The 20,207-nt window shown below is 37.0% G+C and overlaps 1 protein-coding gene and 1 long non-coding RNA gene across 4 annotated transcripts in view; one reads left to right on the top strand and one right to left on the bottom strand.

Moving 5' to 3' along the window:
• The window catches only part of LOC131677539 (sodium/calcium exchanger 1-like), a 296,789-nt gene that overhangs the window by 200,709 nt on the left and 75,873 nt on the right, over positions 1–20,207 (bottom strand). The window lies entirely within an intron of this gene.
• LOC131677541 (uncharacterized) lies at positions 13,072–16,032 on the top strand. Of its 3 annotated transcripts, none has more exons than XR_009303384.1 (3): positions 13,072–13,659; positions 13,714–14,105; positions 14,893–16,032. It is a non-coding gene; the product is annotated as an uncharacterized LOC131677541 (long non-coding RNA). The 3 variants fall into 3 exon arrangements; XR_009303385.1 differs by having other exon boundaries at positions 15,096–16,031; XR_009303386.1 differs by having other exon boundaries at positions 13,073–13,659; positions 13,714–13,852; positions 15,096–16,031.

Genomic DNA, 20,207 nt, shown 5'->3' on the forward strand with positions numbered 1-20,207 from the left:
AGATTGTCAGCCTATCAACAAGAGAAGCTGAACTGGTGTGTTTCTGCCATGCAACTAAAGAAGGGATATCAACTTGCTGATATGTTCACAAAAGCTCTCCTGAAAGTAAAATTTCAAAAATTATTTAGTTTGTTAGGAATAAAAAATTGGGGGGAAGTGTTAGAATTCAATATTTTCATTCTCTGTCATTCATTTGTATTCGGATTTCAGCATTGGCTATGATGAAAGAGGAAACTAACATACAGAGTAGAAGTTATGCATCGCTAGAGGAATACAGCGTACAGTATAGAGTAGGGCTAGTAAGGAAACGATTTGCATCTTGCTTTCGAGTGACGTCAAAGGTTGTATCAAATATAATCTATTACGAAATCGAAAAGCTTTATTTTTACTTGCTGGTGGTGGATAACACCTCAGCATTTTGGTAAGGTTGTATTTTCTCCTGGTGAAATTTTTCACGGAGATACTATCCGTTCGGAGAAGATTTTTTGGAGGGATATCCTCAAGAAATCTGTCTCATTGTTTGATCGTCCATTCGGTGGTTTGTGGTTGATGGATTACACGTTGAGAGGTTTCTCATTGTACAATCAATGTAATCCATCCCCTTTCATATAGCGTAACTCAACAATCAGGCTGCCCTACTGTTTGACGTGTTTTTTACCTGTGTTAGCTCCTCGGTCCACCAGCTCACAAATGTCATACATTTGCAACGGTAAATATTGCGACATTCGACGGAATTTTTCATCGGTATCCAGATTATACTAATTGCTTAGAGAGCCTGAATGCATCGTTTAGCACAAGTTGCTTACCTTTTTTTAAATTCTTTATAATTGGTTGCATCAAAAGTTTGGATCTACTTATCTATTAGGTAATATTTTAGTTCAAGCTATTTTGGAATATCCTCAGTGGAAGGAAAGATTCCAGCGACATTAAAATTGTTATTACAAAAATCAAAGCTACTTAGGATCGAATAGACATGAGATTTTGCTCACTACTTGCATCTTTTTTTATTTCGATTATAGAAGTTTTAACCTTAAGGTCATTCGCCTCTTCGGGTTAGAAAAATCTCTTAAGAAAATTTTCTAACACTATGTGCGGGGTCGGGACTTGAACCCAGATGCGCTGCGTACAAGGCAATTGATTTATCAACTACGCTACGCCCACCCCTTACTTGCATTTTGTTCATGGGACAAACATAAGCGGACAAAGCTTGAACAGTCCTCAATTATTTACTCCAGGTTCTTCGCCGAGTGTTGTATGCCTCCACCAACCTAATATAAATCCAGTCATGTTGATTTGCTCAATTTGTCTAACTGAGTATGAATATAAATTCGAATTTTAAAAAAAAAGTTGGTAGAATTCCACCTTCATCAGATTCTATGATATGTCATATGTCATGGAGCATTATAACATGTATCTAAAAATATAGCAAGATTCATAAAGCCTAGCTGTTACTTGTTCTGGAATGGTTCGGAGTTCACAAGGATTTGATCACTTTTCTCTCCATCGTTCCGATCTTTAGTAAAGGAGGAGCAAGAATTCCGATAGTACGATTACTGGCGGTAAGAATTCTCCTTTGTCGGGGCTCAAACTAATCATATGTAAAAGCACTAAAAATATGCCTTCCCTTCAAGTAAGATTATTGTTAGTTTTATCGTAAGAGAAATCAACAGAGGTTAAAATATTCGCTCATTCTCACGACAAGCAGTTTATCGCACAGCTTTTTCATCCTTAGTAGGCACGGACCCAACTTTTCACCTTTCAAGAAATTGCGAGAATTTGCTGACAATGCAATATGGCAGCGTGATAATTTCGCAGCTTCGAACCACGTGATAAATTAAGTTCAAGAAAAACCATTGATATATAACGTTATAGAATTTATTTCCCCACGTTGTTGCAGTTTTTTTGCATTCTAAGGATCTGTATCTACTCATTTTTGTGAATTTTTGCGAAACCATTAGTTATTCGGCAGTTTTACATTAGGCGCGAAAATATCATCTCATATTATACCGCGAAAAGATGAGATCCAATGCTGTCTTGTCGAGAAAAGTTGGAGAGCAAACAATGTTACATAGCATGTTTGCTTTTTTATTGCTGGTCGAAGTAGGTGAAATATCGCCTTATTCTGTTCACGAATGCGAAAATTGTAAACTCTGGAAATCAGTAAAGATGAAAAGATACAAGGAATGAAGAAATGAATCAGCAACTAATGTTTCAAAACAACTTACTTTCAAGGGAACAGTTGTTTTCATCAGTGGTGCCAGCATTGTGGAAAGGTGAACGTCATACAAATTACACATCAGCGCTTTGAGCGGCAAATTGGCCTACTACTGGTGCTTCAAATGAACCGTTATTTTCGAGGACGATAAACATGAAGTTGAGTGTTATGTCTGTTTGTCTGTGAACATAGCTTTATTATAATTGCAATAATGCAATGTTATGACTCATTCCTTCCTTGATCTATGCGATATAATACATCGTAACATATGTAACTTGCCATGCTCATCGTTTGCGTACAAACCTATATACGTACGTGTCGAACAAACAAACTAAGCATACAAGGCAGCTCTTCAGCAAATTTCAACTGTAATTGCATGCTCTAAAACTGTCGACAGAGACTCGCGAGTCGTCCCAGCAGAGCTGAACTCACCGAACACTGGAGGCGCATGGTGCTTTAAAATCTCATGCTTTCTAAGGGACCATCCATAAATGACGTAGCATTATATGGGGGAGGGGGAGTTTCGTATTTTGTGATGATGTGTGACGACAGGGAGGTAGGGGGTTATGTCATGCTACGTAGCTTTTTTAAAAGGGAATAGGGGTTGACCTGATGTCACGAGAATCTTACCCGTTTCCTCTAACTAACATCGTTTTTGATTTTTTTAATTTTTTTACGGCGACAACGAGGGGGGTGAGGGTTACGGTCAAGCTACGTAATTACCAGGGGGGTATATAGAAGTTTGTGACGAAATGCTACGATAGGGGAGGGGGGTGTTAAAAATCACTCAAAAAATGCTACGTCATTTATGGATCATCCCTAAGCTAAGAGAATGCTTGAGATGTAAAGTTTGCCAACCTGCTTGAAAGTGTTTATGATGTTGCATTCAAAATTGCTAGCAAACATTGAATATGAAATTGTGATACAGAGTTTGAAATTCCCAGTACAACCCCGCTTGAGCTGTTTTTTAAGGCGACGGTCCATCCGATTCTTCTCTATATTGAAGCTTCTGAATCAACTCGAAAAAAAAATCCTTTTATTTTCCCGTTCGCCACCCGATGAAAGTATGCAATAAAAATTTAATCTAAGCTATAAATGCCTTCACTCGTTTTCGCAGCCTGCTTTGGATCGGTGGATCAGCTGAAGCTCGTCGTTGCCACAAACAGAACCAAGGACACTGGGTGTGTTGGATGCTGTTGTGTGGGTGAGCGGTGGGAAATAAAAAAAATACGTTATCTCCGGAAAGAGTAGGTAGTAGCGGCGTACAACACAACAAATGATGTCGCTATAGGTGGAGTCGAGAAAACTTTGCACTACTGCTGTCGAGCGTGTCTCCTAAATAATCCCGGGCTGCGAAGAAGAAATCTAGATGAATAGGATTTCTGTTCTCTTTAACGAAGAACGGTACCCTTGTTTAAAGGGGATGGATTAAGTCTGAATGTTTAAGACAGTTTCAGAGGAATGTGACGAAATTTTGAAATGTACAAGACGCAATGTATTTAGTATTGTCCGCTTTATAGGGGACCCCGGGGCTAGTTGGCGGTTGGGGTAAGTTGGCGTAATCGCTTTTTCTCTGTTGCTTTTAGACACATAACGCTGCCTCTTCTTGTGTACCTTAAGTTATATGAAACCCGTTATCCAATGTGTTTTTGTTGCAAAACGATTTGTTTGGTGGAAGTTGTAGGTGATACTGTGTTTTCGAGCATACCAAGTAAATTTTCTAAATTTTAAATACTTTGCGTTATTTAGGGTGATTTTCAATCTATTTTCCGAATGATTATATTTTTCGATAGCGCGTGAAAACAGCTTTCAGTATCCATGTAGATATTACATCTATCCACAAACAAAAGTTATTTTTTAAATAGTTTTTAATAAAATATGCGGTTGGGTTAAGTTGGCGGTGCTGCGCGCGGGGCATGTTGGCGGTACTATTTACAGTGCAAAAAAGCCATCAAAATTTTTATTTCTGGGATTCATTCCAAGTAAGAACATTTTTTACATTTCTTATAAAAGAAATGTATAGAATTCGCACAAACTTTCAAGATTTTTTCCGAGGCCCGGAGGGCCGAGTCTTATATACCAATCGACTCAGCTCGACGATTTGGGACAATATCTGTGTGTGTGTGTGTGTGTGTGTGTGTGTGTGTGTGTGTGTGTGTGTGTGTGTGTGTGTGTGTCTGTGTGTGTGTATGTAACGGACAAATTCTCAATCGTGTTTCTCAGCAATGGCTGAACCGATTTTATCCAAACCAATTTTAAATGAAAGAACTAAAAAACAGTATGAACGCTATTAATTTGTTTTTGATTCTGATGTTTAGTTTCCAAGATATGAATGTTTGAATGCGTAAAAATGGCGTTTTTTGCAGTTTTTTTTGAATTATCTGCCGAAATTGACAATATAGATTACAATTTATATGTTTTTAGACAGCTTTAACGAATACCTTTCGAACAAGCTATAGATTGTTGAAATCGGACTATTATCAAAAGAGATATTTAACATTAAATGCAGACGAAAGATTTTTATCATTTCCCATTGCCAGAAATATGACCAAAAACATGTAATCTATTATTAACGCCAAAACGGCTTATTTTAGGTCAATAGTATCTTCGGAGAATTTAATAGAGGAAATATGCCCTTTCTTTTGGTATTGTGCTTTTGCTGATTAATCCCCCTATGAGTGAGATATTTTCACAAATTTTCTTGGAAGTGATTATATCGAAATGATGCCTTCTACAAATTTGTAGCTCTTACTTTTGCGAATAACTTTACTGAAGACTTCAAATATCTATTTTGAATACTTTAAAAGTTATGGCTTGTTGTTTGTGGATTACTCTTTGTCGCCTATTTATTGTTCAATATAGAAATAATCCATTGAAATAAGCCAAACATTATTTCGACAAATCGAATTTTGTATTTCATTTTTCTATCTACAACCGCTAGAAATAATCTCCGCACCGAACACTTCCAAGTTGTCTGGAAGGAACTTGATAACTTATCAGTGCAAAAATGTTCATTTGTGCGAACCTTCTGACTGCAATTTTTCTAACTAATGACCATCGGATCGATCTGAAACATATCGGAAAATGAAAAGCCAAATAAATAACTCCAAGCAACGGCGTAGCCCAGAGAAGGTTTTGGGGTTTAACACCATACAACCCCCCCCCCCCCCCACCACACCCAAAAAAATATTGGATTGAAGTTGAAAATTTATTGATGCAGACTGATTTAATTCAATATTACAATAACAATTATCTGATCCGTAGATTGATAACCTGTTGTTGTAAACATCATGAGGACTTTTGATAAATTGTCGGAATGGGGTCCTGATATGTACCTGATCTATTGGTCTTCATTTCACAGTTGTCTAATAGCATCAATATCAAATTCCTGCCTGAAAACATTCCAATAGAAAATTACAGAGTTCTGTAATCAATCATAGTCCTCAGATTTATTTTCAAATTGATCTCGTTTTTGTAGAAATGTACTGTAATAAGGGTCTTTATTTAATAGGAAGAGAAGTTAAAATTGATTTAATGTCTATGAAACATAGAACTGCTTACCAAAAAAATGCATAACTTTCAACATTTGCCAAAAATGTTTTTGCCTTTCTCATTCACTCTAAAATTCGTCAATCTAATCCCGACCCGGAGGGCCGAGTGTAATATGCCAATCGACTGAGTTCGTCGAGATCGGAAAATGTCTGTGTGTGTATGTATGTGTGTATGTGGAAAAAATGTGACCTCTGTTTCTCAGAGATGGCTGGACCGATTTGCACAAAGTTAGTCTCAAATGAAAGGTACAACCTTCCCATCGGCTGCTATTGAATTTTTTATTGATTGGACTTCCGGTTCCGGAGTTACGAGTTGAAGAGTGTAACCACGCAGCAAATTCCCATATAAACTGAAATGAAAAATTTTCAAAATCAAATTTGTATTTTGACTTTTTTTGGACTTTGGTACATTTTTGTCTTTCTCATATAGAAAGGTTATGCAATCACTCTAAAAATCGTCAATCATACCGGCGCGGAGGGAGTATGCAGTGAGGGGTAGCTACTTTAAAATTAACACTAGTTTAAAATTTCTTAACAAGTTGAAAATTTTCGGCAGGATCTGGAGCTCCCGGACCTTTCTCCATGATCCGCCGCTGGTTTCAAGCGATGTTTCAGTATCACATAGTATCTCAAAATCGTGGCTGTCGATCCATTGTATGTATGTGCAAATCGTACTGAACATGTAATATTCATTTCTACCATTGTATTGAACATAACCAGCCATGGAATCGTAGTCTGGACAAATGAGACAAGCACAATTGCACCACTAGGTGGATTAAGACAGGTTTTTTTTTGGGAATGCGTCGAGTTGAGACAAAAACGTAATATGATTAATAACGAGGATAACACTTTCCGAATGTAGAGAGAAATTTATGAAAAATGACGATTTCCATTCGACTCTAGCAGGTTCTGATCGATTTTGATGAGCATTTGATTTTTGTTGTATGACCAATTATATGTATAGGTCAAATGTTTAAAATCAGTAATTTAAGGTCAAGATAGCATCATTTTGAAACCGCCAACTTCGGAGGTTTAGTATCTTCGATGAGTTTTAAAAACGTTAAACAGCGCATCATTTGATAAAATAATTTTGACGGTATATCGTCCAAGAAGTATTTATGGTGATTTTTCTCAGGGTAATATTCATGACTACAATAAAGTCTCAACAAATTCGCTAGACACGAACTCTGTTACTATTTTCTGAAAAATTAATTCTGCATAATTTTAAAACTTCAAAAATTACGGTTTCAGAATTATGCCGTTTGGACAGTATGATCGATTTTCACCAAACCCCCACCAAACCGAATTTCTGGCTACGCCGCTGACTTCAAGTAAGTAGAAACAAAGTCGTTCTACACTCGTTCACAAGAAACTTCTTCGAATGCTGAATATCTATTATAATACATTGAAACCCTGATTTTATCAGCCAAATATGAACATATGTTTGATGGGCTCTAGCAGACGAACAAGACTGAATTCGAGTAAATCCTTTCTTGAGCATGTTTTCCTTATCATGAAGATGGAAATATGCAAAAATAAAAAGTTCATCATAATCAGAAATAGTTATCAGACTACATCAAGGGACGGGAAGAATATTTTAACAGCTTCAGTTTATTATAAAGAAAAAAAATTGCCCGATTTAGTCAACGTCCCCATTTTGTCAGCCTAAAATACACCATGAGACTGATAAAAATGGGTCTTTATTGTATGTATTATTCACTGTGTTTCACATTAATAGGTACATTTCATTTTTGGGGATTTTTTATTGTATCGAACTACAACAATTTTTAGGTAATTTTCAAGGGGTTTTTTATAGACTTCTTCCAAAATTTGGCGAACCTATTCCAATTCGTATACCAATTAATTGGTATACTTAAGGGTTAATATGTTGCAGATAGAGAAAATACTGAAATTTTCAGCTTTTTTCTTACACAATATTACGAAAGATTATTAAACAATTTTTCTTAATAATGAAATAATAAACTATTTGAAATTTTTTAATAGTATAATTTTTTTTATTTAACCGTGATTTTTTAATAAATAGTGACCATCGCTTCACAACGTAGTCTATTTTTCATGGCTTGCGGTGAGCACGATCTCTCGAATTGCTGAACTGAAAATTATGGAATAGAAATTAATTTTTAGTATTCTTTACTTTACTCGCCGCGCAGATAGCTCTGAATTAGACCCGCTGGTGCCCTAAGACGATTTCGCTAGATTTTCAGTGCACTGTGCACACAGTGCATTAACGCAAGTGACGGAAGGTTATCGAAAAGTTTCGTGAAAATGAAAATTCCAGTAATGATGATGATTTTCCCAAACGGTTCGTTTTCGAGAGGTTTTTATTTGTTCTTTGGCATTAGGATTAGCGATAATAATTCAAATCAAGGATACTACTGGGAAGTCACCTTTAGAAAAAGTCGATGTCGAAGTAAAAATTGGAACTATGCACGCATGCACTTCAGAGATAGCGTGATATTCGGAGCTGCGATTTCATTTCAACCCTTTTTTGTGAAAATGGCGATTCTTACAAATGTAAACATAAGGCTTTTTTCATACATGCGAATGAGGGCTTTGAAACGCAACCAATTAACCTAAAAATTTTGATTCTACGATATTGCTTTCTTAAACTACAGCAAAAAATACAACGGGCGAAACTGTATTTTTGTTTGTTTATTTAAAGTTTCGCCCTCCACGCTCCATACAAACAAACAGGGCGATACTTTTTTTGCTAGCAGTTTAGAAGCGAAACTGTCATTTTCGTATTTTTTTAGGATTATCAAGCTGATATCAGCTGTAAATAGTAACAATGATCGCTATTGAAAAAACCCGGACGAAATCGGTGGTGTAGAACTGTAGTTATTGTAAAAAAACGTAAGAACGATACTTCAATGCTGATATGTGGGACCGAAAAAGTAAACAATCGCCAAAGGGTAAAGTATAAACTTCAAATCGATTCAAAAAAAAATGCGATTTTTTTGGCTCAGTACAATATATAACCCCTTTAGGAAAATTCAGTTTTCCCACCACAATTTAGATATTTTATTAACAGAGCATTAACAATAATTCGTAGCTATGTCTATTTTATGGGCCATTTTTTCGCTTCCCATTGATTTGATTTGAGATTTCTAGCACTGATGTTGTCCTATGCTGATTTGAGCGATTCTCTGAGTCCTGCCACTTTCCCATGTAGTATGTGTTATCAAAAAGATCGCGAAGCATCAAGTTCTAAATGTTCTCAAACGATATAATATCCGAAGAGAGTGATAAGAGTTATAAGAAATGTCTCATCACACTGTTAGGTGGATTAAAAGCGTTTTTCTTGTGCATCTCGCCAATGTAGGATACATTAATTCCGGCCAATTGCATTCAGATTTTCCAAAATTTGCTTTTGAATAGGGAGTACTAGTCAAAATCAAAATGGGTATTGAAACTGAAATATAATAGCAAATGTCGGTTAATATACAGTTTTCTCGAAAAGACATTCAGCACGTTCCAAAAGGACCCTTGAAGTGATTGCATCTCAATTTGACTGCTTAATTTTTGGCGTATCCTCACTCACGGTCCCAGGGTAAGTTGGCGGGTTTTTCGCGTCACATATGTTTGTCTCTAAAAACGGAGACAATGCATCAAACACTTTTTAAAAAAAAATCAGATGTTGCCAACAGTCTGCTCTTTCATGCCGCGTGTTTTATTTTGCAATATTTACCTACATCAAAGCGGTAAAAATTGCAAAACTGAAAACACCGCCAACTAGCCCTGGTTTCCTTTACAGTAGCAAAATGAGGACTCTCTTGGTTAATGGCATTGCACGGCTATATCAATGTCCATTGCGCTATTTTGTAGCTACATTCCGATCCCGTCTAAAAGACACTCAAACCTGGAAGGACCAAACAAAATGGCCATTTTCCTCAACTTGAACTCAATTGTCGAGCTTACCAAGTACTTTTCTACTTGGTTACCAATCCAAGCGAAAAGACAATGCATTTCTTCTGTGTGCTGTGTTCAAATATTTGCGAGCACAGTTGAACGCACATTTCCAACTGATTTATTGCGAGACTACAACAGTTCTCGTTCCCTTCACTATGTCGGAGCTGGATCTTGGCATTAAATTTTGCCTTTCTCGGTCTTCTCGGCCACAGCTGGGTTGATGAAAACAAAAGTTTCCCCGGTTGCACATGATTGAAAGGGACTCGGTTCAGGGGCTCCATTCAGCAATATATATTTGACCCATAATTGGATCAGACGATGAGTGAGATGCTGTTAGGGTCCTGATACAATAAGAGATCAATTCTCGGTATTAGAAACTACGCATTTGTCTTGAACTGAATTACCGCTATTTGAGTAATGATATTATACTTTGTCCATTGGAATGTCAGCCTCTTGTCGGTCCAAATATTGAAGTAAGGTGGTGCAATGGTGTGCTTCAAGCCACTTATGGATGATTGCAAGCATCGGCAGAATCGGCAACAGAACTAGGTTGTCTCATCCGCAACATAGTTCCCATAATTGAGACAGTACTGTAAACCAGAACCTTCAAGCCTTCGGGCGCGTAGTTAGACACGTTTGATGGAATTAACCCCGATTGAATTAATTTCCTTCAGGGCTACTTTTTCCCAGTTTCTCAGTTTGTTTTTTTTGCGTTCCGGTTTTCTTCGGTCGTAAAACGAACAGCAAAGAAAGCACTAATAAAAACGGCCACGCCCGTCGGCGTTGGCCTCCACAGTTTTAACTCACATATCCACACACACACACACAAACACACACAGTTCAATGACGGTCCTAGGATGGTGCCGATTGCCTCTGCTGCCATTATTGTAAGAGCTTTCATTTCACCCTACGGTATTAGTGGAAAGTCGGAAATGGACTCGTTTTGCTGCGGGTCGATTGATGAAACTTTGGCCGGTTACAGCGAAAGCTATTTTTAAACACTAATTTTTAAATTCAAATTCGGTTGAGTGTGGGAATGTTCGAAAATGTCGTGTATTACAATAGTCTCGATTCTTATTTTACCCTTGGCAGAAATTTGTGAGACTCGGGAAATATTTCACTGAAAATCAGCAAACAGATGACATCAGTATAAACATTTTCTGATTACTCGGCTGTGCGGGAAATTGCCGAGCTCAACTAAGTGTTTAGGTTCTTTAAACCTGAAAGTGTCTCTTTTGCGGGGAGTCTTTCAATCTCACTAATTGCTGCTGAAAAAACGAAATATTGAACTCAGTTGAGATTTTCCGTTTAATTGTGTATTTTGAGTCGTTTGCGTATGCGTGATATTGTTTGAGTCATCATACAAATAAAGCAAGGTGAAAAGATAGGTGGAAATATGTCATTTTTGAGAGTAAAAGGTTTATACATGGCGCCCGGGCCTTTGGAATTAAACATACACATCTGGACGAGCGTCCTGATTCTTTGGCGGTCGATGAAAAGAGAGAAAATGACGACCTTCATCTCGGACCTTCGATTCGAACACTTAGGAACACTTTATATCTCGGAACAACCGATATAAAATAATTATGACCGAACCGGAACAAAATTTATGGCAACGAAAAAGCCCACGTCATTTGTTTATGAATTTTTCTTCGTAGCCTTCTGTTTTATCGGATTTGTCGAAGAAAAATGGCATCCGCACTCATACATAGAAGCAACACGTGCCCACCTATACCGTCTTGCAAATAAGGCTCTCGTTTCACCTATTCATACAATACCCTGTTTAATATTGCATACATGTAAGCTATAACCACTTTTATATAAGGTCAGACTCGTAGATTTTGAGTTCAACCCGGAAAAACTCGAAAAATTTAAAAACTTCCAAGTTATTAAAGTAATTTTTGATTGCAAAGATTTTAGTTTCAGCTACAACAAAATTTGGCTCATTTCAAAACCAATTAAATTCAATCATTTCCTGCGTATAAAGACAGTTAATTCCTCTCGTTATATTTGTTAAGTTGTGGAGGCAAAAGTAGAATGATAAGTTTTACAAAATATGCGAATGCGTCTATGATTGATATCATCAGACTTTCTTCGGCGCAACGGTGCGTACGCCGTTGTTATCCTACCAAATAATTTTTCCGATGCGGTAAAATTATGGCAAATTTATACGGTGAGAATAGATGCACAGAATAGAATATTTGTTTTATTTACCAAACATTGCGACGTGTTTGCTAAATATGTATTGTATAGAGGGGTAAGAGACAGTATAGTGATAATATGTTGTGTGTAAGGATATATAGCTATATAATAATATAAGCTGGATAGTAGTATGGTCATTGACCATACTACTATCCAGCTTATCACGTGCCATAATGGCGGTCAAAATTACTCAGTTCGCAATACGTTTAATTGCCCTTTTTTGACAATAATCGTTTACGTCAACCGCCCAGTGAGATTAAGTCATCCTACGGTAGTCCAATGCGTTGGATGTTTATTCAATGAACGCCCGACATCTTCAACTGGGCGTTGCTGTCAAGCTGGTGCAAACGATTATTGTCAAAATAAGGCAATTAAACGTATTACGAACTGAACAATTTAGACCGCCGTTATGGCACGTAAAAAGATAGATACAGCTCTATTATAGCAACTAATAGAAGTTATTCGAAAAATAGTGCGCCCGTTACCTAATATGGTGAAAATAGGTTCGGAACTTCGGAACTCAGAGTTTGGAATTCATAGTTAGAATTTGAAGCACGGCAATGAAATTCGGATTCAGAAACGAAATCAATATTCGGAATCAGAAGTCGGAATCGAAATTCAGAACGAGAATTCCAATGCAACATTCGAAATCCAGAATCGGATTTCGGAATCGGTGTACGGAATCGGAATTCAAAATGGCGAATTATTATCGAAATTCAAAATCGGAAATTCGGAATCGTAGCACGAAATTGAGAATCGTTATATATGATGTCGGAGTTCGGATCGGAATTTGGGGCTGAAATTCGGAATATGCAGTCGAAATTCGAAATTCGAAATCTGGAGTCAGAATTGATTCCAATCAGAGTTCGGAACGCGGAATTTTAAGAATCGGAATACCAATCAGAACTCGTACGTCGGAATTCAAAATGAAAAGTTGAATCGGAATAGAAATTCGGAATCGCTCCCAAAAAACTTAGAATCGGAATTTGGAATCGTATTTCGAAATTTGGAAACGGAATTCCGAGTCGGACTTTGGAGTTGGAATCAGAATTGGATTCCAGCGTTGGAATTGAACACCAGAGTCTATGCCAGTCAAACGAACTGCGGGACTTGCAATGCGCAGTTACACTGAACAAAAATTGTTGCGATATAGCATATGATTTGTCATTTGAACGACATAAAAACTTAATGTTGACGATTTCGAATGGCAATCATCTAAAAAATGGTGGATTCAAGATCGAATGACTTCATGTCTGTATTGGAATGAACAGTCTGTGATATTCGAAGGATAGACATAACGCCATATGAATTATTTGCACCCAAAAAAGTAAACGATGGTGCTTATTATTATCATCTCAACTAACAGTAGTTGATCATTCGTGTTTCATCTGTTTCCAGTGTTTGGGCTGGCTCGAATGACAGTCATTTGAAGCGCTTCATGCGTTTGCGAGATAAGTTTTTTCATTATTTCTGTGCAGTCGCAAAAAGTCAGTTCGCGACATCAAAACGTGAAAATACTGCTGCTTGTCATCTTCAAGACTAACGTACCCTAGAAAAATTGCTTTGGAGCTGATTTCCTGGTATTGGGAGAGAAACTAGCGTCCGGATCAAAGGATTTATTTGCATATTTTCGAGCAATGCCACTGACATGGTGTCTTTCAACATACAGGGAATAGCCGTTATTTAGTGCAAATAACTGGTCAAAGCCATAGTATGCAAGGCAAAGAGGGAGTACTGGAAAGGGAGTGAAATATACAATAGGTAAAATGTTTCGTAAGTTTGTGCACAGCTAGTTTCACGATCATATTTTTTTAGGATGGATGCCAAATAGCTGTCAATTGATGACTATGTTGATCGAAACTATTATTCTGGTGAAATGGTGGCACTAACGATTCAATATCGTACGGGAATCACAGCCCTAGGAACCACGAGTCCCGAGAGATTGTAGTTACAGGTATTCCTATCCCAAGATTTGGAAAATTTCCACGCGACCGGCACTAGGTGATGGCCAAATCTACTGGTTTCACATAGCCGTCTTAGTCCCTGAATCAGATTCGAGAGCTAGGCGGATCGCATGATATGCAACATGAGGAGCCAATGTTCGATCTGCTTTGGTTCTATCCCGATGACCATGGCGGCTGAACTACATTGCCCCACAATGCTGATTACCTTTGGAAATGTACAATCAATTAAACAATCTGACGCAGGTATTTCAGTTTTATTATGGAAGGGTTCAATTTATAGCATTAAGCACTATTTAGACTTATCCGATCCGTTTCAGTTCCGTGCACGGACACCAATATTCTTTCATACAAATCAAAAGCGAGCATTCACACTTGTCCGGCACGGCACCGTCCCGGACAAGTGTGCTCACATTTGAAGCGTGTGAAATAATATTGGCATTCGTGCACGGTACTGAACCGTTGCCAAAGCGGATCAGAAAGGTGTTACTTTGACTTTATCGTTATGTTGTTACAATATTCTCTGCACAAAAGTACACTAAAAAAATCCAAACGTTAATTCTATTTGTTTCAAACCGCTTAAAATTCATATGAAGAAGAAATGCTATTGTTATCGCGCGCACACATACCTTCTATGTGTCAATTGTATAAACTATGTATGCACACACATAAGTTATATGTGCATATTGTTATAGAATGGGGTTTTATGTGCCTAATAATTATGAAATGTGAATGTAAGATTAATATTTCTTGTAAATACACACATTAGGTTTATGTGCCAGTAAATAGTGTCGTAAACGTATTCTTCAGCAATAGTGCAATAATCTATAAACCAATAGGCATAACGTTTACTTTTTTGAGTGTACTATGATTGTGGTTAATATACAGGTGGCATTCATGACACACGCCTGTTTACGAATATTTTGACGCATGAGAATTTTTTCAAAAAGACATCTGCAATTGTTACTCTCTTTGTTTACTTTCTCTTTCGATTTTTACGGTGTCACTATAACGCTTTTCACTTATTTTACAGTACAGATCGAAAGACGGTGGTTTTAAGTAGCATATTATGACCAGACTTGAGGGATAAATGTTAAAGTGACCGAATTATTAACAGAAGAGAAAGTAAACAAAGAGAGTAACTCATTGCAGATATGACTTTTTGAAAAAACGCTCAAGAATTGCGTCCCACTATTCACCATCTTGCTGTAATAGTGATTTATTTCCTCTTTTCAGAAAACACCAGCACCGCACAAACGTAAGAGATTCTGTGATGGACCAACGTTGCCGCAAGAGAACACTGGTAGCAATAGGTTTGTTCCAGTACCAGGAGAAACTGGAAGTACTCCGGAGAAAATCGTTCCTGTATTATCTTCTTTTCTTTTCCTTCTTCTGGTAGCAAATCGGAGTGAAAAAGAGCAAGAATTTTTTGTTCCGGAGCAACAGGGAGTGAGTTCCGTGTACTGGAACAAACCTAATCATTGTTAGCAGAAAGGAAACCACTCTTTTGCGCTCAAGCAAGAAACCAAGTCACCCAGCAATTTTTAAGTTTACCGTAAAACTTGAAGGCACTGAGCTAGATCAGCAACCTTCCGGTGCGATTGTTAAAAGTCGATCAACGATCCAGTAGAATTACGCACTAGACAAGAGAATATGCCCGGAATTACAAATTCTAACTCATCAGAAAAATATCTTTAAAAAAGCACTAGCTCGGAAACGGTATCAATCGAAACTATGAAAAGTTTCGACTGACTCCGACGCAAATTCCGGAAACTTTTCTTCGTTGATTGCGCGAATATTATATTCTGGTACTGCTAGGTAAATTTCACATTGAAGAATAATTCCGTTGCTAGCTGCCATGATTCAGCATCGAGAGATAGAACCTATAGTCGAGATCGAACCAAGAGAGCAAGGCAAACCGTTGTCACTAAACGCCCTAGCACTAAACTAAAACAAGTTATATTACACATAAGACATAACTTTCTCCGCTAAAGGAAGGCAACAAATTTTTACCGTTAAATTTGAATACTGCGTAATTGTCTCCCTTCGTTTACTTTCGTAGTCACCGACGTTACGTAACATGTTTTAACTGAAGAATTTTTTTCGAAGACTCACGTACCGGGGGAGTAGCGATAAAAAAAGTTGTGGTTCAGCTGTAAATGAACTGGATTTCTGGCTGGTTCCAGTTCGTATTTTGGCTCCAGTAACACAACCGATTCTAATTAGCCACTGAAGTTGGAATACGAACTGGAACCAGCCAGAATTTCGGTTCATTTCCGGCTGAGCTTAACTGGGTGCTAAAGCTGTAAGATTGTCATGATGACATTGGTAACGAAACTATATTAAGCAAAGTGTCAAAAGTTTGAATTCAATGTGAGGTTATTTTTTATACTACGGTAGCATGTTACAAGCATTTGGATTGTGTTTTGATGTTTTTAGAATATATTATTTTGATCAGTAGTTTTTAAGAAACCAATAACAATAAATTACGTTTGCAAAATGCAATAAACTGTTTCAATAATAATTATATATGTACAACCAATTCCTTGATTTGAACTGATCTTCTGCTTAAAACCAAATATATATCGTCTTGTTCTTTGAGCAACTTTCATTCAACTTTTCAATGACATTTATGCTAAGAAATAATGGAAGTATTTCGATTTTCTGATTTGGTATATACGCTGAATATGGAGATGTCTTATCAAATTCGACGTTTTAGTTATTGTAAAGTTAATGTTAACATTTCAATCTTGATCGGTTGTTGCGTTGCAATGCGAAACTTTTGCTTCTATTTTCTGAATGTCTATCATTTGATACTTGCATACAAGGGTGGAAAGTAACTTGCAACAAAAATCAAAAGGCTGTCATCCAAAACACAACTGACAAATGTTAAAGGGCCGGATCATATTGAATATCATTCGGAATAACGCTTCAGTTTTGGTACAGTGTAGGCATGCAGAGCTCGGAATCGCAATCCCGAATCGGGATTCGGAACGAAATACTGAATCGGAATGCGGTTTTTGGAATCGAAATTAGAATCTTGGACTCAAAATTCGGAATACGGAATTCGCAGTTCAGGTATCGGAGTTCAGAATTTGGATTTGGTGCTCAAACAATAAAAAATGCATATTCGAAAAATGAAACGTGAGTGTCAATAGGCACATCACCCACAAACCGCCGAAACATGCATCAACCCAACGCACACACAAACAGGAAAGTAAATTAATTTATTGGCTATCAAACGTGAAACTTTTTCGCTCCATGCGCCAACTGGATTTCATTTTCGGTACTAGTCAAATGATGATGAAAACATTTTCTTGCATTGATGGTATAGGATGGTTGTTCTATTTTAATTGTTTTAAAATAAATATCACATAGTTTCACAAAAAGCTTGATTACAGGTGATAAGAAAACACTCGTTCTTTCGTTTGACACCAAAACATTCAGTTGAACTCAATATTTTATTACGAATTATTGAGATCCGGAATTATTTTTGTATTGTTGAGGTTAGGTTGGTTGTTTTAGATATGGAAAATGTTTATCTAGAAATTGGACTTATCAGTGGATAACCTTGACTACCAACAACTACACTCTTTAATCCAGTGATTTTTGCCCACCTTCGTGTTTTCTATCGAAATTTCAATCTCTGAATTTCATTTTAGTATAAATTGAAACCGGAAGAACAAATGTGAGTGAAGTAACAAGAAATTTACCATCTGGATATTTTTCAGAGGTAAGAAACATATTTTCTTCACCAATATTACTTTTCATTAGAAGAAATATCGTTTAATTATAATATTGATTGAGGGGTGGGCGTAGCGTATTGGTAAAATCGATTGCCTTGTACGCAGCGCACCTGGGTTCGAGTCCCGACCCCGCACATAGGGTTAGAAATTTTTCATAAGAGATTTTTCTAACCCGAAGAGGCGAATGACCATAAGGTTAAAACCTCTATAATCGAAGTAAAAAAAAAAAAAAAAAATATTGATTGAATTTAAAAAATTCAGAATTTACTTTCCAATGCGTTTTGACAGATGAAAAAAAAAAACATCATCATTGAACTTCTGTGCCCTCTGGCGGTCGACATCTAGCGTTAGATCACGAATGGCTCAAGTTATTTTCTTTGAGCATGTGTAAGAATTGAACGCTTGGCAGTATGCGTAGAAAAAATTGTGTACAGCTTTGCCGCCAGTTTATCCATATAAACAATGGCGGAGAGGGACGGTACTGGGGGTACGGACCCCTCCCGAAAATGTTCAACCTGTTGTGAAATTTTTAATTAGTTTGAATTTCATATTAGTGTCAAACTCAAAATATTTTCAAATTAGTTTTGACCACCAATACTGATATTCATTAAATGAGGATTTCAAGTATAATGTATTGTACAACCCAAGTAACAATTGAAGTTTTATAGCATGCTACAAGTGCAATCTAAGTTTTATCAGTGGCTATAAAACTAACATAAAACCTCAATTGTTACTAGGGCAATGCTCATTTTAAAATCGGAATTTCGAACTCCTCCCGAATTTTTTTTCTGGATCCGCCTCTGCATATAAAGCATTAATTAAAGACTAGAAGAAGAAAATCAGTCGATTTATTAGATTATCACGATTCAAATTATGCAAAATAGTTGGTGGAAAAACAATTGACCGGGCGGAGTTGTGTTGCGTGCCCCAGCATGGTGTGGTAGTGTGACAAAAAATCACCGCCACTTTTTCAAAAGTACCATTCCGCCAGGTCAATTGGTATTCCATCAGCTAATTTGCATAATTTGAATCGTGATAATCTAATAAATCGACCGATTGTCTTCTTTTAGAGTTTAATAAATGCTTTATATGGATAAACCGGTGACAAAGCTGAACGCATTTTTTAAACGCATACTATCAAGCGTTCAATTCGTATAGACGCTCACCTAAAGTTCTTTGAACGTTATCTCAACCAGAGTTACAAATCTCGACAAACATATAATTATGGCTTAAGGGGGTCCTCTTACATAAATGTGCAGAAAGTACAAAATGTTTAATAATTTTTTTTGAAGATGTGAAATGACTTAGACATGTGCGATATTCTGCAAAATGTTTATTAAGGTTTCATCTGTAAAATAAAAATTTTCAAGTGAGAGGTTTCAAAAATGGCGTCCAAAATGGCGGCTCCAGAAAAAGGTGTTTTAAAAACCGACCTTATCTGCGGGCACGATACAAATCACAATTCGTCGTCTACAAGCAACAAACCAAAACGATCTTGAAGATTACATTCCGTAGAGGCGCTCCAAAGTAAAAAATTCGATATAGAAACAAAATGGAGGCCACTTGAAAATAAAGTATCGTCTTTTCGCACGATTTTTCCACTTTGGCCGGCTGCAAAAAATCGTTAAGGGACCATTCATAACTTACGTAACGCGTTTAGGGTGGGGAGGGGGTACGAGAAGTTGTGACATGTTGTGACATACGGGGGAGTAGGCTAGATCGTTACGTAACATGTTTCCACTGAACAAAAATAAATTTTTCGTGAAATTTGTTACGTAATAGGGGAGGGGGGATAGAGAAATTAGTGACAATTTGTTACAAGTGGGGAGGGGAGTCAATTTTGGGCAATTATCGCGTTACGTAATTTATGAATGATCCCTAATGATCAAAATATTGCGATTTTGTAGGTTACAGCGCCTGAAAATGTGGTCTTCTTTTAGGCAGGTAGAACCCGAAGTTGATTGGTTGAATGGTTCAAAAACGAGAATGCCAGCATATTAGAAAAATCTTGTTCCGAGCAAGCTGCTATTTTTTACACCTTACCCTCGAAAATTTGTATTTTATAGATGAAACCTTAATAAACATTTTGCAAAATAGCGTACATGTCTAAGTCATTTTACTGCTTCGAAAAAAATTATCAAAGATTAGGTAGTTTTTGCCACAATTATATAGTAGGACCCCCTTAAAAGCCAACTGTCAAAATTCTCTTTGAAAGAAAATTCTGGACAAACCGTTACTGGCTAAACACAGTTCATAACAGTTAATGATAGAGAAAACTTTTCTCTTTCGTTTACTATCAACATCTTTGATTGGCGAGTAACGGATTGTCCGTAATTTCCTTTCAAAAAGAATTTGGTCAGTTGGCTTTTAAGCCATAATTATATGTTTGTCGAGAAATATCAATTTTTTTTTAATCTAAAGATTTATTTGAAACGGCTCAATGCGTTAGCACAACTGAGCCGAGGGTTTTTTTTAATTTTTTTTTACAATAAGTAAAAATAAAAAAATGCTAACAATATCGGTCTGCCAGATCTTGTTGACGCAGTTTGCTGCTGCGTGTTGAGATCCTTTTCTTTGGCGGTGAAGCCGCTTGGGGGTCGTT

The sequence above is a fragment of the Topomyia yanbarensis genome, chromosome 1, assembly GCF_030247195.1.
Source record: "Topomyia yanbarensis strain Yona2022 chromosome 1, ASM3024719v1, whole genome shotgun sequence".
Lineage (NCBI taxonomy): Eukaryota > Metazoa > Arthropoda > Insecta > Diptera > Culicidae > Topomyia > Topomyia yanbarensis.